This window comes from Ambystoma mexicanum, chromosome 5q (genome assembly GCF_040938575.1).
Source record: "Ambystoma mexicanum isolate Mex_15411 chromosome 5q, UKY_AmexF1_1, whole genome shotgun sequence".
Lineage (NCBI taxonomy): Eukaryota > Metazoa > Chordata > Amphibia > Caudata > Ambystomatidae > Ambystoma > Ambystoma mexicanum.
In genome coordinates this window covers 657,179,259-657,195,592 of record NC_090933.1, presented here as the reverse complement: position 1 = coordinate 657,195,592, position 16,334 = coordinate 657,179,259, and positions in this window count along the sequence as shown.

The window sequence follows — 16,334 nt, the reverse complement described above, 5'->3', positions numbered from 1 at the left end:
ACTGGAAGTTTCCCGCATGCGAGGCGGATAAAGGAAAGAGAAGGAATAAGGTCCAAGAACCCAGAGAAAAGCTTAAGGTGAGTACCAAGGGAGAGGGAGGCAGAATGACGGGAGAACGCCGGGATCCGTAAAAGCAAAACGGACACAGAGGGGCAGAGAGAACAGAGACGGGAGCCAGAGAAAGAGAGACCGTCCGCCGAAAGGGAGCGGACGGAAGAAACAGAAGGAACGAGAGTGACGGGCAGAGGCCCAAGGCAGGACAGAGGGGCTCAGCAGAGCCAAGCGAGAGCACTAGCGTATTAACCAGCAGTGAGGAGCTAAATTGCAATGCGGCCATCTTGGGAAAGACTAGCGCGCAGCCTGGCGTTGTGGCTTGAACGTGGCGGAACATTTCAATGGTGGCCGAGCCTCCATCGAAACCAATGCCTCGTGAAAAAGGGGTGCATAACAGTATGCCCCCCCAATACGGGCAAAGCCCGGCTTGCCAGGATGAGCCAGAAAGAACGACTTCACCAGGCGAGGAGCGTGTACATCAGAGCAGGCCTCCCCGGAATCTTCAGAGGAAGGATTGCCCTTCCAGGACAACAGGAATTCCAATCTCCCACGGCGATAACGAGAGTCCTTGATCTCCTCGACCTCATAAACCTCCTCCTCCAAATGTCCCACTCCAGGGGGGAGAACCAGGGAGGAGGTGGGAATCTTTTCCTGAGCCAAACGTAGCAAAGAAGAATGGAACACCGGATGAACCCTTTTTAAACACTCGGGCAATTTGAGGCGAAAGGACACCGGATTAATCCTGGAGATCACGGTATAAGGACCCACGAATCTGGGAGACAATTTGGTTGGGTGGACCCATCTGGGTAAGTACTTGGTCGACAACCAAACTCGTGAACCCACTTCGATCGAAGGTCCATCGGTACGTTTCCAATCGGCATACCGCTTGTATTGACTGCGAGCCTGAGTCAAAGCTTCCTTGGCAATGCGATGAGCTGCCACTATTTTCTGTAGCCGATCATTAATGATGGGGCAGGCTGTATCGGATGCCGAGACAGGTAAAATGGTCCTCGGGTGAAGCCCGAACGTACAAAAGAAAGGACTTAGACCAGTGGCAGAATGAGTGGCATTATGATAGGCAAACTCAGCTGTGGGTAGTAATTCGTACCAGTTGTCTTGGGTATAGTTGACGCAACAACAAAGATATTGCTCAAGAGTCCCATTCAATCTCTCCGTCTGTCCATTTGTTTGTGGATGGAAACCCGAAGACGAGGCCCTTTCAATACCCAGTGTCTGACACAAGGCGGTCCACAATTTGGAGGTAAACTGACTACCCCGATCTGAGATGATTTTCAAGGGTAGTCCGTGCAAGCGAAAGATCTCACGCACAAACACTTCGGCCATCTGAGAGGCCGATGGTAATCCTGAGAAGGGGGAGAAATTAGCCAATTTGGTAAATGAGTCCACCGTAACAATGATACAAGTATGTCCCCGTGAAGCGGGAAGGTCTACGATGAAGTCAGTGGAGATCTGTTCCTAGGGGGTCTTGAGCAAAGGAATTTGTTCCAAAAGGCCAATGGGCTTTAGATATCGATTCTTACAGTGGGCACACTGGATACATTCTTGAATGTATTTTTTAATGTCAGAGGACATGTTGGGCCAAAAGAACGATCTCCAAACCAGTTCCTCTATGGTCTTTCTTCCCCTATGACCCGCGGTAAAATGATCGTGACACCAATACATGACCTTGTGCTGTAAATCGAGTTGAGGCACAAACAGTTTTTTGTTGACAAAACATAACCCTTCTTTCATTTCCATCTGATAGCGGGGTGAAGTAAGGTAAGGTAGAGAAACTCGGGCTATTGCCGACTTGACTTGCGAGGGGAATGATGCGGCGGAGGCAATAAACACCTGTTTAGGAAACAGTCTTTCCTTGTTGGGAATGGAGGAATCAGTGGCAGTATAGCGACGGGACAGGGCATTGGCGATAACATTCTGACTGCCTGGAATGTACGTTATCTCAAAGTCATATTGGACAAAGAAGTGCCCCCATCTTGCCTGGCGAGAATTGGCGCATTCCATATTTTGCAAAGCCTTGAGATTTTTATGATCTGTCCTGATGAGAAATGGATTACCCCCACCCTGCAGTAGATGTCGCCACTCTTCACATGCAAGCTTGATAGCCAACACCTCTCTCTCTATCACCGAGTAATTCCTTTGGCTAACAGTGAGAGTTTTAGAGAGATATGCAATGGGGTGTTCTTCTCCTTTGCTCTCTTGCAGGAGCACAGCTCCCACTGCAGAGGCCGAGGCATCCGCTTCCAAAATAAATCTTTTAGTTTGGCTGGGCTGGACAAGAACAGGAGGCGAACAAAAACTTACCTTTAGGCTTTGGAATGCTGTTTCCGCCTTCACGGTCCAGGAGAAGGGTTGGTTCGCTTTCTTAAGAAGAGATGTTAAGGGAACCACAGTAGAAGAGAAGTTTCGAATGAATTTCCAGTAAAAGTTGGTAAATCCCAGGAATCTCTGAACTGTACGAAGATTCAATTCAACACTACAGCTAAGTCAATGCCTAGTCTGGGATACTGAATGGAAACCCTTATTGATATATCTTTATGTCCAGTTCATGAGTTCTGGATGACTACCCCTATATAACACCACTCTCTTAGAATCCCCCTGACCCCATTGAGCCAAGAAGTAGTTCTGTTTTGCAAGTTTAAAAGGTTTATTTGAGAAATAAGACAAAATATAGATACCACGCTTTTATAATAAATTAATAATCAATATCACCCTTATAAATTTAATGTTAATCAACAATGGGTAATCTGACACTAGCACACTTCTTTATAATCAATGAGGAGTTAGTATAGGATGGATCAAGCAGCAAAAATACTTTTATGATTTCAAGGGAAAAGCAATGAGGAATAAAATGCAGTACAGTAATAACTTGATATGACTTCAACAAAACAAGCAATCACTTTTCTTTGACAATTCACCCCCCTTTATGCAATGTAAGGAGATGATGAGGAGAGCACACAGTTCTTAGAAATGCAATCAAATATAATTCAGTTCAATTCCCCCTCCAGCAATTTAGAGAAATCAGGTATGAGTTTTAAAACACCGGCCCAAGTGCTTTGAATGTGGTGGCAAGGAAGTGAAAAATATGCCAAAAATGGTTTTAATTCCCTTTAGGAAGTTCAGGGTGAGTGAGAGATACTTGAGATGAGTTCAGGCTCACTTTAGCAATGATTCAGAGATGGTGATTAAGAGGCAAACAAATTTTTAGCAAGGAAAGAAATGACTGCTGATGGTTACACGTGGCTGGATTTTTAACCAAATCGCAAATTGCGGTAAAATTTGCGAGTGCGTGAATCGTGATTGTGGACAAAGTATAAGGAGTAGATTCTAAACTTTCAGGGGAAAGTTAAACCAAGTTCGTATCCCAAACGGTTCCAGAGATATGAACGATTTTGTAAAGGTCGTTTTTCGGATTTAAAGTAAACTCAAAATGACAAGTGACAGCTTTGCAGCTGCAGAATTGACAAATGACAGTGGTGCAGCTTTACAAATGACAGGTGACATTTAGGAGGCAGTTCTGGTTAGATTAAAATAGTTTGGACGAGATTATTTTAAACTAAGATCTTATTTCTGTCACAATCTTACCTAAGTACTCACAATATATTTTGGAAGGACTGGACCTCGTCACGGATCTGATCAATCAGGCTAGCGGCACTTCACAGCGATCTGGTCTCTGGTTCTGCGGTTCTGCACAGTCTGGTCTGGTCTGGCACTGGTCTGGTCTGTCCGGATACAGCGGTCTCTGCACGGCTCCTGGATCTCTGCACTGGTCATGGCAAAAGTTCTTGGCAAGGGATTCAAGCAGCTCACCCGGCTGTGAGTAGCTTGCAGTGATTTGAGGCCTGCTGCAGAGAACTCAGCTTGTGGTTTTAGGCCTCTGATTTAGGTTCTAAAATATAAGTTCTAGGTTCTGGAGTATGTAGCTGGAGTCAGTCTGGAACTGGTATCTTCTGGATGTTGTGTGGTCCGGCAAAACGCTCCGCAGCAACTGGATTTGAATCTCCTCTCTAGCTTCCAGTGGCTCTTTTTATGTCTTTTGAAAGTGGGTGTGTGCGCAGCATCACTAAGCCAGCCCCTCTCTCAACTGATCATTGGTCAAGCTTTTCTCTCTTCCTTGATAGGGGAAAGGAAATGTGAGTCATGGTGATGCTGTTTTACGGCCTGCAGAAAGGACACTCCCCTGTCAAATTACACATAAATCTATATTTGACCCAAATACATATTCCACAGATACACAGTTGTTTGTCATTGCATACACACATCATGCATTACTGATGGGAGGCACTGTTCTGACCCTGGCGTTTCTAGGAGCTTGGGTAAAGAAATGGCAACTTTTTGCGCTTTTTAGTAGCTTTCCCCGTATCAGATTTTTCTCCAAATTTATACAATTGTGTGCAAGGCATGTGGGCATTTAGATAAGGAAGTATCAGATTTTTAACATGCATACATTTAGAGTAACAACCTCTTTTCCGCTCGTAAACCCCGAGATCATACCACCGTGTCCTAAAACCTCTTAAAATGTGGGCAGAAAAATCACAAGAATTATCGTATCATTTAGATAATTTTGACAAGTCTGAACCATGAGTTATACATCTTTCTTAAAATCATATTCTGGCCAACAGGGGTGTGTCTTCCCAGGTCACATGGTGGAGAAACCAGTCTATCCACTTTCTTTAAGCTCAGCCTGTCCTCAGAGGGGGCTGCCCCTCCCCGTTTCTGCTGAGAGGAAGCCACTTTACGACCTCTCCTATAAGCCATCTGCCTGAGTCAAGGAAGGGCTTTGTTCAAAAGGAAGCCATTTACGACCACCCCAATAAACCATCTGCCTGGGCCCTTTGTTTAGTTTTTTGCAATCCCCTGGTAATTCAATCAGAGAGTGTGTGACCTCCTTTTGGCAGGAGCAACAGAATGCAGCCAGGCCTGGGAACCTGTCAGGCAGAATTGGAATCTCTTTAAGCCAGTTTTCAGCTAAAATGTCACTTTTTGTTCCCCAGTTTAAGTCAATACAATTTTTACATATGCAGCTAGGATGCTGATTCTAAGTTCAAAACTAAGACATTTTAACAGATACAAACTATGTGACACTCAAAAGTAGGTCACTCAGTTAATTTAAACATTTCGATTTTGGTGGTTTTAATCCAGTTTCAGTTAGGCTGCTGACATGCATAGCTCAGCCAGTTTTGTTATGAACATTGTTTTGGGCTCTTCATCTTCCCAGATTTTGTATGCACACATACTTCATTCTGCCAGATGTCCGCTGGTGTTCAGTGAGATTTTTGGATGTGTTGCAATGTTTGAAAATAGGCATTTTGAGCTGGCATTCAGAGAAACCAAAGGTAATTTTAAAGCGTCTTTGAGCTAACAGGCGCTGCTGTGTTACCTTTGGCACCCAATCCACTCATGGCACCCTGGCCCATCATGCTCGCACTGGTGGGTGGCGAGTTAGGCAGCCATTTTGGTGTACACACAAACTGCATGGTTCTCCTGGATTCTGGCGCACATGTGGGCTTTTTGGCCATCTTGGATTTTCTAAGCCCACAGCACCAAATGTTGCAGCATGATAGCTCAAACGTGGGTCAGGACACCCAACAGAACCTCCTTTATATTAGTGGGAGACGGCCAATCCATAATGGCAGAAACTTTCTTAGGATCCATTCTGATACCATCTTGGGATAGAATAAACCCCAAATAGGGGATTGAAGAAGTCTGAAACTCGCACTTACTGGGTTTCACAAGTAGCTGGTTTTCCTGAAGTCCATCAAGTACCTCGTGAAGATGAACTGAATGATCTTGTAGTGATTTGGAGAAGACTAAGATGGCATCTAAATAGATGATCGCTGAATGAAACAGCAAATCCGAGAAAGTGCGATCCATAAATCTCTGGAATGCAGCGGGGGCATTCACCAAGCCGAAAGGCATCACCTTGTACTCGTACAGACTGTAGGGTGTCCTGAATGCTGTCTTCCACTCATCCCCTGACTTGATGCGCAGGAGATGGTACGAATTTCGCAGATCCAGGTTTGAAAATATTGTAGCACCTCTTACCGCTTCCAGGATGTCAGATATAAGAGGCATGGGATACCTGTCCCAAATAGTCACTTTGATGAGTCCCCTATAATCTATGCAGGGCTGAAGCTCTGTGGAATCCCTTTTGGCTATGAAAAACAGAGAGGTCCCTGCTTGAGATTTCGAAGGTTGAATCAGGCCGTTCTTTAGATTGGCGTCCAAGTATTCCCGAAGAACTATCTTCTCTCTGGCAGAAAGGGAAAACATTCTGCCAAATGGTACTAAAGCTTCTGGGATCAGGTCTATGGCACAGTGCTCTGGGTGGTGGGGAGGCAGATCGTGTTCCGTTTTTTCCAGGAACACTCGGTGATACCTTTGGAATTGTGGTGGAATCAAATGGATCGTCTGAGATTTCAAGTCCGCTGACTGAACCGCGGCTGTCTGGTAATGGAAGGATTCCAGACAGAATTGGTGGCAGTGCATGGAAAGGAAGCTGAGAGAGTTCTTGGTCCAGTCAATTGTAGGGTTGTGTAAATGCAACCAAGGTATGCCCAAAATAATGGGAAAGTGTGCAGCCCGGATGATCTTAAAAGAGATTTCAGAGTGATCTCTGCGTAGCCTTCAATGAACTTTCTGCTGTAATTAGTCAGTCCAAGGAGGCTCCTTAGTTCCCGCAGAGTTTTGGGGTCTTTCAGTTTCTGAAGTGCTTCCACTTTCTTTTCCTGGGGACAGACACCCTGAGGAGTAATCTCATGCCCCAAGAAATTAACATGGGTTCTACACCACTGTGCTTTCTGAAAGGAAAGTTTTGCTCCGGCGGCCCTCAACTGGGTCAGAACATAACAGATTTCCGCTATGTGTTCCTCCACAGATGAACTTTTGATGAGGACATCATCTACGTAAGCCAGGTTATCCCTTGCACCCAGGTCGGATATGGCCTTGTGTAGGAAAATGTTGAATTCATTGCCGGAGTTGAGGTATCCGAAGGGAGTCCGGGTCCATGTGTACTGCTGGCCCCCAAAGGTAAAAGCCAGTTTGTATTGGTCCTCCCTACTGACAGGCACAGTCCAGTATCCATTGGTCAGGTCTATTGCTGTGAATACCTGTGACCCCTGAATCTGGGCCAGCCCTTGGTCAATGTAGGGCAGAGGCCATCGGGAAGTATGGACCCGTTTGTTGAGCTCCCTGAGGTCGGCGCAGAGTCTCCACTGGCCGTTTGGCTTCAATATTCCCAGCACCGGGTTATTGAAGGTGCTGTGAACTGGACGGATTATTCCCCGGGACTCAAGGTTCTTAATTATTTCAGTAAGGGACTCCATGGATGCAAGAGGCAAGCGATATTACTTCACAAACACTGGAGTCATTCCAGGGTCCGTGGGGATTGTTGTTGTGTGGATGTCGGTACGGCCACAGTCATATGAGTCTACTGCAAAGAGATCTTGGAAATCCAAGAAAACTTGTTTCAGCTTTTGCTTTTGTTCCAGAGTCACACAGGCATCAGCTAGGTTGACTCTCTCTTCCACCATCTCCTTGAAGCCTGGAAAGACTTCTGGTTTGGCTATCTCAGCGGCCTCCTCCAGCTGGGTGGAGAAGTCCCTGGTCAGAGTGCTGATTTGGACTGGAGGATTCAGGTGGGAAAGGCAGCCCTCATGGACCTGGAAAATCACCTCATCCCCTCTGAAGTCACAAGTCACATCTTCCTTACCATAAGGGCAAGAAGTGTACACCAGGAAGTTCCCCCCATGCCGGGTAAAAATCCTGCCTGGTGTTGTATTGTCATCACTGTCACTTTAAAAACAGTCCTTGGGGATCGGTCCTCACAGTTCATTTCCTAAATCAATGGAGAAATGTCGGTCAACTGCCATTCCAATAATGGTGCCTGCGGCTAGAGTAATACTCTTTAAGTCGCTGTTATCCACCTCTATTGGAATGGTGTCAAGTTCTATGTTGACTAATGGTGTTGGGTTTACCCCCAACCCTTGCTGTTGGAGAGAAGCGTTTAGATGTATGTAAGCATCAGGGTTTTTCAAATGTTGTCCTCTTTTAACTTTCACTTCCAGGGAGAATTGTCGGGTCCTTTCTGGGATGGTGACTTCCTCTTTAATCTGAATTTCAACTGCATAAGGTAGCAATTGAGCTGACCTAAATGCTTTTTCTGGATCATCAAAGCCCATGGAATTATCCGCTACTCGGGACCAAGCTTTGAAGTTTATTAGGTCCAAACTAATGGCAAAGCGATTGAGAATGTCACTGCCTAAGTAAAAGGCGGCAGTGACGTATCGCACGACCCAACAATTATGGACTATGCTCTTGTTGCCAATGGAGATTTTGAGCATACACCTGCTTGGCAGGAGATGTTTGGAATTAGGTGCTTCCAGGTCCATTTCCTATTTGTCTATCAGTTTGAATGTGGGAATGGCTGGATCTTTTGGGAGTTGGCGGAACATGGCTTCGCTGATGAAGCTCTTACCGTTGTTCACACACACTCGAGCGAGAACAGAGTCCTTCCCATCATTTAACTGGACAGGAATGAACAACTGCTCTCCAATTTGCTGAATATCAGCCAGGTTCTGAGCTGATTTCACATCTTTCTGGACTATAGGAGTGGGAGTTTCTGGTTGTGGATTAGTAAAGAATTTCAGGGTGTTTCCATCCAGTGTGGAATACCACCTTAAACTGGAAGGAAGGTTGATTTTCAGAAATAGAGAGGACCCCCCATTACCAGTCTGTTGTCCTACTGCTATTACTGTCACATCTGGAGTTTGGTTGTTCTGGAAGTGAAATTCTACTTGGTCAGATTTTTGTTCAACCATGTGGCAGGTGCCGTTTAAACTAACATGGTTGACACTCTGTTTTAATTTTATTGGTCGGCTAGTCTGGGTCCAGAGGACCTTGTTTACACAATCTATTAGGGGTGACAACCTTCTCAGGAGGTCATTCCCTAGTAAACAAGGGGTGCCCTCTGGAGTCACTACTATGACGGGGTGTTTCACCTTGTGTCGCCCAATTTTAATGTCCAAGTCTGCAGTCCCCTCAATGGGAATCTCCTTCCCGTCAAAGTTCTGCAGTTGTCCAGGAAGAGAGGTGAGAGAAATTCGGTAATTCTCCCCCCTTCCTGCATTTAGTTCCTCAAAGGCCCTTTTGGACAGAAGGGTAGCTTGGGATCCAGTGACCACCAGTGGCAAAATTGTACCCTGCCCCTGTACTTGTACCGGGGCATAGTATCTTCCCTCCATCTGCTCAAGGGAGCACAGATAATGCACATTTTTGGACAACTGGTGGGCTAATTTTCTGGTTTTGGACATTGCTAGCGAAGAGATTTGGGCAGAATTCTGTGGAGAGCCTTGGGAATCTGAAAGAAAAAGTTGGCAACTGGAGATCAGAGCCATTGTGGGTTCCCCTGGTTCCGGTTCTGGGCTGCCCCCCCTTCTTGGAGGCAGTCACCAGGATGGGTTTGAACCAGGGGATTTCGGTATTGTGGGTTCTGGGATGAGATGATGGGCGGCGGTAGCTCAGTCTCCATATCTCCCCAGTCTGAATTGGCATCCCTTGGGACCCATTTTTCCTTGGGAGGAGTTCTCCCATCTCTAAAGGAGAAGATCCTTTCCCCAGGATCCTCTGAGGATCCCTCTCCCTCAAATTGGAAGACCTGTACCTCCTCCACAAAGTGGGTCTGTTTGGGTCCTTTGTTTCTCCTACCCCCCCTCTGCTCCTTGGGAGGCAGGCTTTCAGGGGTAGGAGATTTTGTTTCCGGTTCCTGGTTTTCCAGGGGCTGTTTTCAAGTTGGGAAGGAAGCTTCCTCCAAGGCTTTACACCCCTCTTCCCCTTGTGCCTCCTCCCTGGGAACCGGTGGGTTATCGGGGTACTGCCCCCGTCATTGTTCTGGAGCACCAGGTCCAGAGTTTGGGGTATTCTGCGGTGGCATGCTCATCTGAGGGTTCTGTTGAGCCCTCAGTACGTGACCCAGATCTCGTGCCATATTTTGGACCTGGTGCTCAAGTTGTGAAACCCGCTCAGGCTGATACGGGGCTCTATTTTCTCCCCTGGGCTGATCCCGGGAAGGGTAGCTATCCCTTCTCTGGTAATACCCCGGATTGGGAAGATTTGGGTACCCCTCCACCCTTGGCCTCCCCTCTCCCGGATTAGGTTGTCTGGGCTCAGGGAATTGGGGAAAGAAGGATGGATGATTTTGGGGCTGGAAATTGGGTGGATACCTGGGGAAACAGTTCTGCCCAGGATTTGGAGAATTTCTGCCCTCCTGTGGGAAGTTGGGAGGGAAGTTCCCTGGGTTAGGTGCTTGGCTGGATCCCCCCCTTGGGCTGGAGGAGTCCACACATAACCCAGGATTGGTCGGTTTCCCTTGTAGCGGGGACTTACATAGTCAGGGGAGCGGGGGACCCCATTTGTGGGACTACCTCCTCGACTCCCTGTCTGTGACTGGCCCGAGGGCCTTCTGGGCTGTGAATTATTTGGTGCAGGCAGGTTTTTAGGCCCCCCCATCTCCAAATCTAAAACGGGGCAACCTTTGCCTCTGCCACCTTGGCAGCAGCCGGGGTGCTGTTGGTTTTGGGGTTTTTCGGCGCGTTATTTTTATTTTCGATAGGCTTCTGCACCTCATAGATCCGGGTAGCCCGTTCAATGACCCAGTCTAAAGATCTTTTCTCATGAAAATCTCTCACGAGCTGGGTCATTATGTATTTGGGTAAGGCATGGAAAAACGTATTGATAAATTCTCTGCTATCCGTGCGGACCCTTCTGGTGGTCTGCGCAAAAGCACGTTTTAATTCTTGCACAAACTCTTGTGGGGCCTGATCCTCCCCATATTGCAAATTGTAGGCTGCCTTGCAAGCCTCTTGAGGATTTCTGTGAACAGAAAAATGTTTCAAGGTGGCAGCCTTATAGGTGGACCATCTTAAATGATTTTGGTCCTCCAGCCCCGCAAAGAAACTGGAGTATTCTGGGGAGAATGTCCATTTGACGTACTGGATGCAGCTACTGCTGTCCTTCAAATGGAAAGTCTCCATCATTTGCTCATAGAGCTCCAAGTGTTCCCAAACGGAACACTTGGCGTTCTTATGATAAGGCGTGATGACACTCCTTGTTGCCTTTATTTGCTTCAATGGGTCCTTAAGCAAGGCCCTTTTTGCCTTATTGGCCTTTTTGGTTCGGGTAACCCTGGTCCATTCATCCTCTGACTCAGAGGCACTGCTCCCAGAGGTTCCTGTATGATCTTTCAGGTTTTCCCGGATTCTGCAAGCCTGGGAATGGCTGGCAGAATGTGGGGACCTGGTCTCCTGTGTCCTGCGCCATTCAGAGGAGTCTTCAGATTCCTCCTTGCTGCCAGGATTTAATGGGTCCCCCTCCCACTGACCTAACTGGGCAGAAGTTTTCAGGATACTCTTAATGGGCCTACTCTCCTGGGGTTCCCCACTAAATTGCACTGTGCTTGGGTGCCCATACCCGGGTGCCCGCCCATCCATTCCTGGGAGGTCCTGGCCTATGAGCTCCATACTTCTAGCTGGATAGTAATCTGCCATCCCCGTGGCCCTGGGCTCATGTGCGCGAGGGGACATGGGGGTGGCAGAGTCCAGGGACTGGGAGAGATGAAGGCCTCTGGTACTAGGGCTCCTGAGGTTATGCTCAGGAGTTTCTCTTTCCCAGCGAACCTCATCTCTATCTGCCCCTGCTTCCTGTTGCAATGCAAGAGCCTGCGCTTTCAGTTCCTCAGTTAAGGCCTTACTCGACTCTATCAGTCTCTCCTGCATCGCTACCTGTTGCTGGAGCCTATCATTGTGCTGACAGAGAGCCTCATTTTCTCTCTGTGCCTCCTGATTGGTCCTGGAGTACTGGACCAGTCTCTGCTGCAGGAGATTTACCTCCTGAGCTGTGTCCCTATTGGCCTGCTCCTTTCTTGCCAGAGCATCCTCCACCCTCCTGGTGTGCTCTAACAAGTTCTGGTGTTCTTTTTGGAGGTCACCCAGTCCCTGGAGGGCCAGGTGATTTTCTTCCATTTTCCTTTTTAAGTGGCAGACTTCCTGGCCTAAGGTGTCCCTTTCCTGACTAAGAGCCTGCATCTGATCCACCAGGTCGTCCCTTTGCCTTTGGAAGGCACCAGCTTTCTGGTGCTCCTGATCAAACTCTGCCTGGGTATCCAGGTCTTTCAGAATCAATTTATTGCTTTCCTCTTTCTCTCTGTCTAATCGAATTTGCAGGGTGGCTCACTGTTCTCTGCATGCCCTGTTGAAGTCCAGTTGTTGCTCCAGCTTTTTCTGGCTCTGCAGAAGGGAGACCAAACCTTCTTGGTACCCCTTCTGCAAGGCCAGAAATCTGGTATCCTGGTCAGCCATCTCCTGTTGCAGTCTATCCATGTCCTCTTTTATTTTAATGATATAGTGCCTACTATCATTTTCTGACTCCTGGCTCCTCTGCAGCCTCTGCTCAGAAGAGACCAGGTCAGATTGGGCCTTTTCTAACGCCAGCTGTTGCCTATTTGCCAGATCTTGGCCTTCAGCACATTTGTCCTGGATGGCTCCCATATATAGATACAAATATGCTGCTATCCTGGCAATCGTATTATGTTCATCTTTAGCTTTAGGGGCCATATATAGTTCACTCTGGGCCACATGTAGGGGACCCTGATCTCCCCATATATCTGACCCTGTTCCAGTGACCTGTTGCGCGATTGCCTGCAACCAGACCGTTTGGTCCTGATGAGTCCACTCACCTCTCTCAAATAGCTTACGTAAGAAGTGCTCTCTGGCTATTTTGATGTCTACCAGTGTCGTCATTCTGGAATTTGAGTTCTTTCCTGATTTACAGAAGTTTGTATTTTATTTTTGCAAAACAGACCGTTTCCTTAGAGCGTTCCTTTGAGGAGTGCTTTACAGCATAACACAGCGTGGTGATCCAACCGGATATGTGTATCTGGTCAGCTGGCACACTGTATTAATCTGCACAAATGGTAAATCTAACCCAGAATATCCTGGACGAGCCCCCACTTTGTAAGAAGATTCAATTCAACACTACAGCTAAGTCAATGCCTAGTCTGGGATACTGAATGGAAACCCTTATTGATATATCTTTATGTCCAGTTCATGAGTTCTGGATGACTACCCCTATATAACACCCCTCTCTTAGAATCCCCCTGACCCCACTGAGCCAAGAAGTAGTTCTGTTTTGCAAGTTTAAAAGATTTATTTGAGAAATAAGACAAAATATAGATACCACGCTTTTATAATAAATTAATAATCGATATCGCCCTTATAAATATAATGTTAATCAACAATGGGTAATCTGACACTAGCACACTTCTTTATAATCAATGAGGAGTTAGTATAGGATGGATCAAGTAGCAAAAATACGTTTATGATTTCAAGGGAAAAGCAATGAGGAATAAAATGCAGTACAGAAATAACTTCATATGACTTCAACAAAACAAGCAATCACTTTTCTTTGACAATTCAGCCCCCCTTTATGCAATGTAAGGAGATGAAGAAGAGAGCACACAGTTCTTAGAAATGCAATCAAATATAATTCAGTTCAATTCCACCCCCCCAGCAACTTGGAGAAATCAGGTATGAGTTTTAAAACACCGGCCCAAGTGCTTTGAATGTGGTGGCAAGGAAGTGAAAAATATGCCGAAAATGTTTTTTTAATTCCCTTTAGGAAGTTCAGGGTGAGTGAGAGATACTTGAGATGAGTTCAGGCTCACTTTAGCAATGATTCAGAGATGGTGATTAAGAGGCAAACAAATTTTTAGCAAGGAAAGAAATGACTGCTGATGGTTACACGGGGCTGGATTTTTAACGAAATCGCAAATCGCGGTAAAATTCGCGAGTGCGTGAATCGTGACTGTGGAAAAAGTGTAAGGAGTAGGAATTCTAGGCGTGTTGGAAAGCTTAGATTCTAAGCTTTCAGAGGAAAGTTAAACCAAGTTCGTAGCCCAAATGGTTCCAGAGATATGAACCATTTTGTAAAGGTCGTTTTTCGGATTTAAAGTAAACTCAAAATGACAGGTGACAGCTTTGCAGCTGCAGAATTGACAAATGACAGTGGTGCAGCTTTACAAATGACAGGTGACAGTGAGGAGGCAGTTCTGGTTAGATTAAAATAGTTTGGACTAGATTATTTTAAACTAAGAGCTTATTTCTGTCACAATCTGACCTAAGTACTCACAATATATTTTGGAAGGACTGGACCTCGTCACGGATCTGATCAATCAGGCTAGCGGCACTTCACAGTGATCTGGTCTCTGGTTCTGCGGTTCTGCACGGTCTGGTCTGGCACTGGTCTGTTCTGTCCGGATACAGCGGTCTCTGCACGGCTCCTGGATCTCTGCACTGGTCCTGGCAAAAGTTCTTGGCAAGGGATTCAAGCAGCTCACCCGGCTGTGAGTAGCTTGCAGTGACTTGAGGCCTGCTGCAGAGAACTCAGCTTGTGGTTTTAGGCCTCTGATTTAGAGTCTAAAGTATAAGTTCTAGGTTCTGGAGTATGTAGCTGGAGTCAGTCTGGAACTGGTATCTTCTGGATGTTGTGTGGTCCGGCAAAACGCTCCGCAGCAACTGGATTTGAATCTCCTCTCTAGCTTCCAGTGGCTCTTTTTATGTCTTTTGAAAGTGGGTGTGTGCGCAACATCACTAAGCCAGCTCCTCTCCCAACTGATCATTGGTCAAGCTTTTCTCTCTTCCTTGATAGGGGAAAGGAAATGTGAGTCATGGTGATGCTGTTTTATGGCCTTCAGAAAGGACACTCCCCTGTCAAATTGCACATAAATCTATATTTGACCCAAATACATATTCCACAGATACACAGTTGTTTGTCATTGCATACACACATCATGCATTACTGATGGGAGGCACTGTTCCCACCCTGGCGTTTCTAGGAGCTTGGGTAAAGAAATTGCAACTTTTTGCGCTTTTTAGTGGCTTTCCCCATATCAGATTTTTCTCCAAATGTATACAGTTGTGTGCAAGGCATGTGGGCATTTAGATACGGAAGTGTCAGATTTTTAACATGCATACATTTAGAGTAACAACCTCTTTTCCGCTCGTAAATCCCCAGATCATACCACCAGGTCCTAAAACCTCTTAAAATGTGGGCAAAAAAAACCACAAGAATTATGGTATCATTTAGATAATTTTGACAAGTCTGCACCATGAGTTATACATCTTTCTTAAAATCATATTCTGGCCAACAGGGGTGTGTCTTCCCAGGTCACATGGTGGAGAAACCAGTCTATCCACTTTCTTTAAGCTCAGCCTGTCCTCAGAGGGGGCTGCCCCGCCCTGTTTCTGCCAAGAGGAAGCCACTTTACGACCTCCCCTATAAACCATCTGCCTGAGTCAAGGAAGGGCTTTGTTCAAAAGGAAGCCATTTACGATCACCCCAATAAACCATCTGCCTGGGCCCTTTGTTTAGTTTCTTGCAATCCCCTGGTAATTCAATCAGAGAGTGTGTGACCTCCTTTTGGCAGGAGCAACAGAATGCAGCCAGGCCTGGGAACCTGTCAGGCAGAATTGGAATCTCTTTAAGCCAGTTTTCAGCTAAAATGTCACTTTTTGTTCCCCAGTTTAAGTCAATACAATTTTTACATATGCAGCTAGAATGCTGATTCTAAGTTCAAAACTATGACATTTTAACAATTACAAACTATGTGACACTCAAAAGTAGGTCACTCAGTTAATTTCAACATTTCGATTTTGGTGGTTTTAATCCAGTTTCAGTTAGGCTGCTGACATGCATAGCTCAGCCAGTTTTGTTATGAACATTGTTTTGGGCTCTTCATCTTCCCAGATTTTGTATGCACACATGCTTCATTCTTCCAGATGTCCGCTGGTGTTCAGTGAGATTTTTGGATGTGTTGCAATGTTTGAAAATAGGCATTTTGAGCTGGCATTCAGAGAAACCAAAGGTAATTTTAAAGCGTTTTTGAGCTAACAGGTGCTGCTGTTTTACCTTTGGCACCCATTCCACTCATGGCACCCTGGCCCATCATGCTCGCACTGGTGGGTGGCGAGTTAGGCAGCCATTTTGGTGTATGCGCAAACTGCGTGGTTCTCCTGGATTCTGGTGCACATGTGGGCTTTTTGGCCATCTTGGATTTTCTAAGCCCACAGCACCAAATGTTGCAGCATGATAGCTCAAACGTGGGTCAGGACACCCAACAGAACCTCCTTTATATTAGTGGGAGACGGCCAATCCATAATGGCAGAAACTTTCTTAGGATCCATTCTGATACCATCTTGGGATAGAATAAA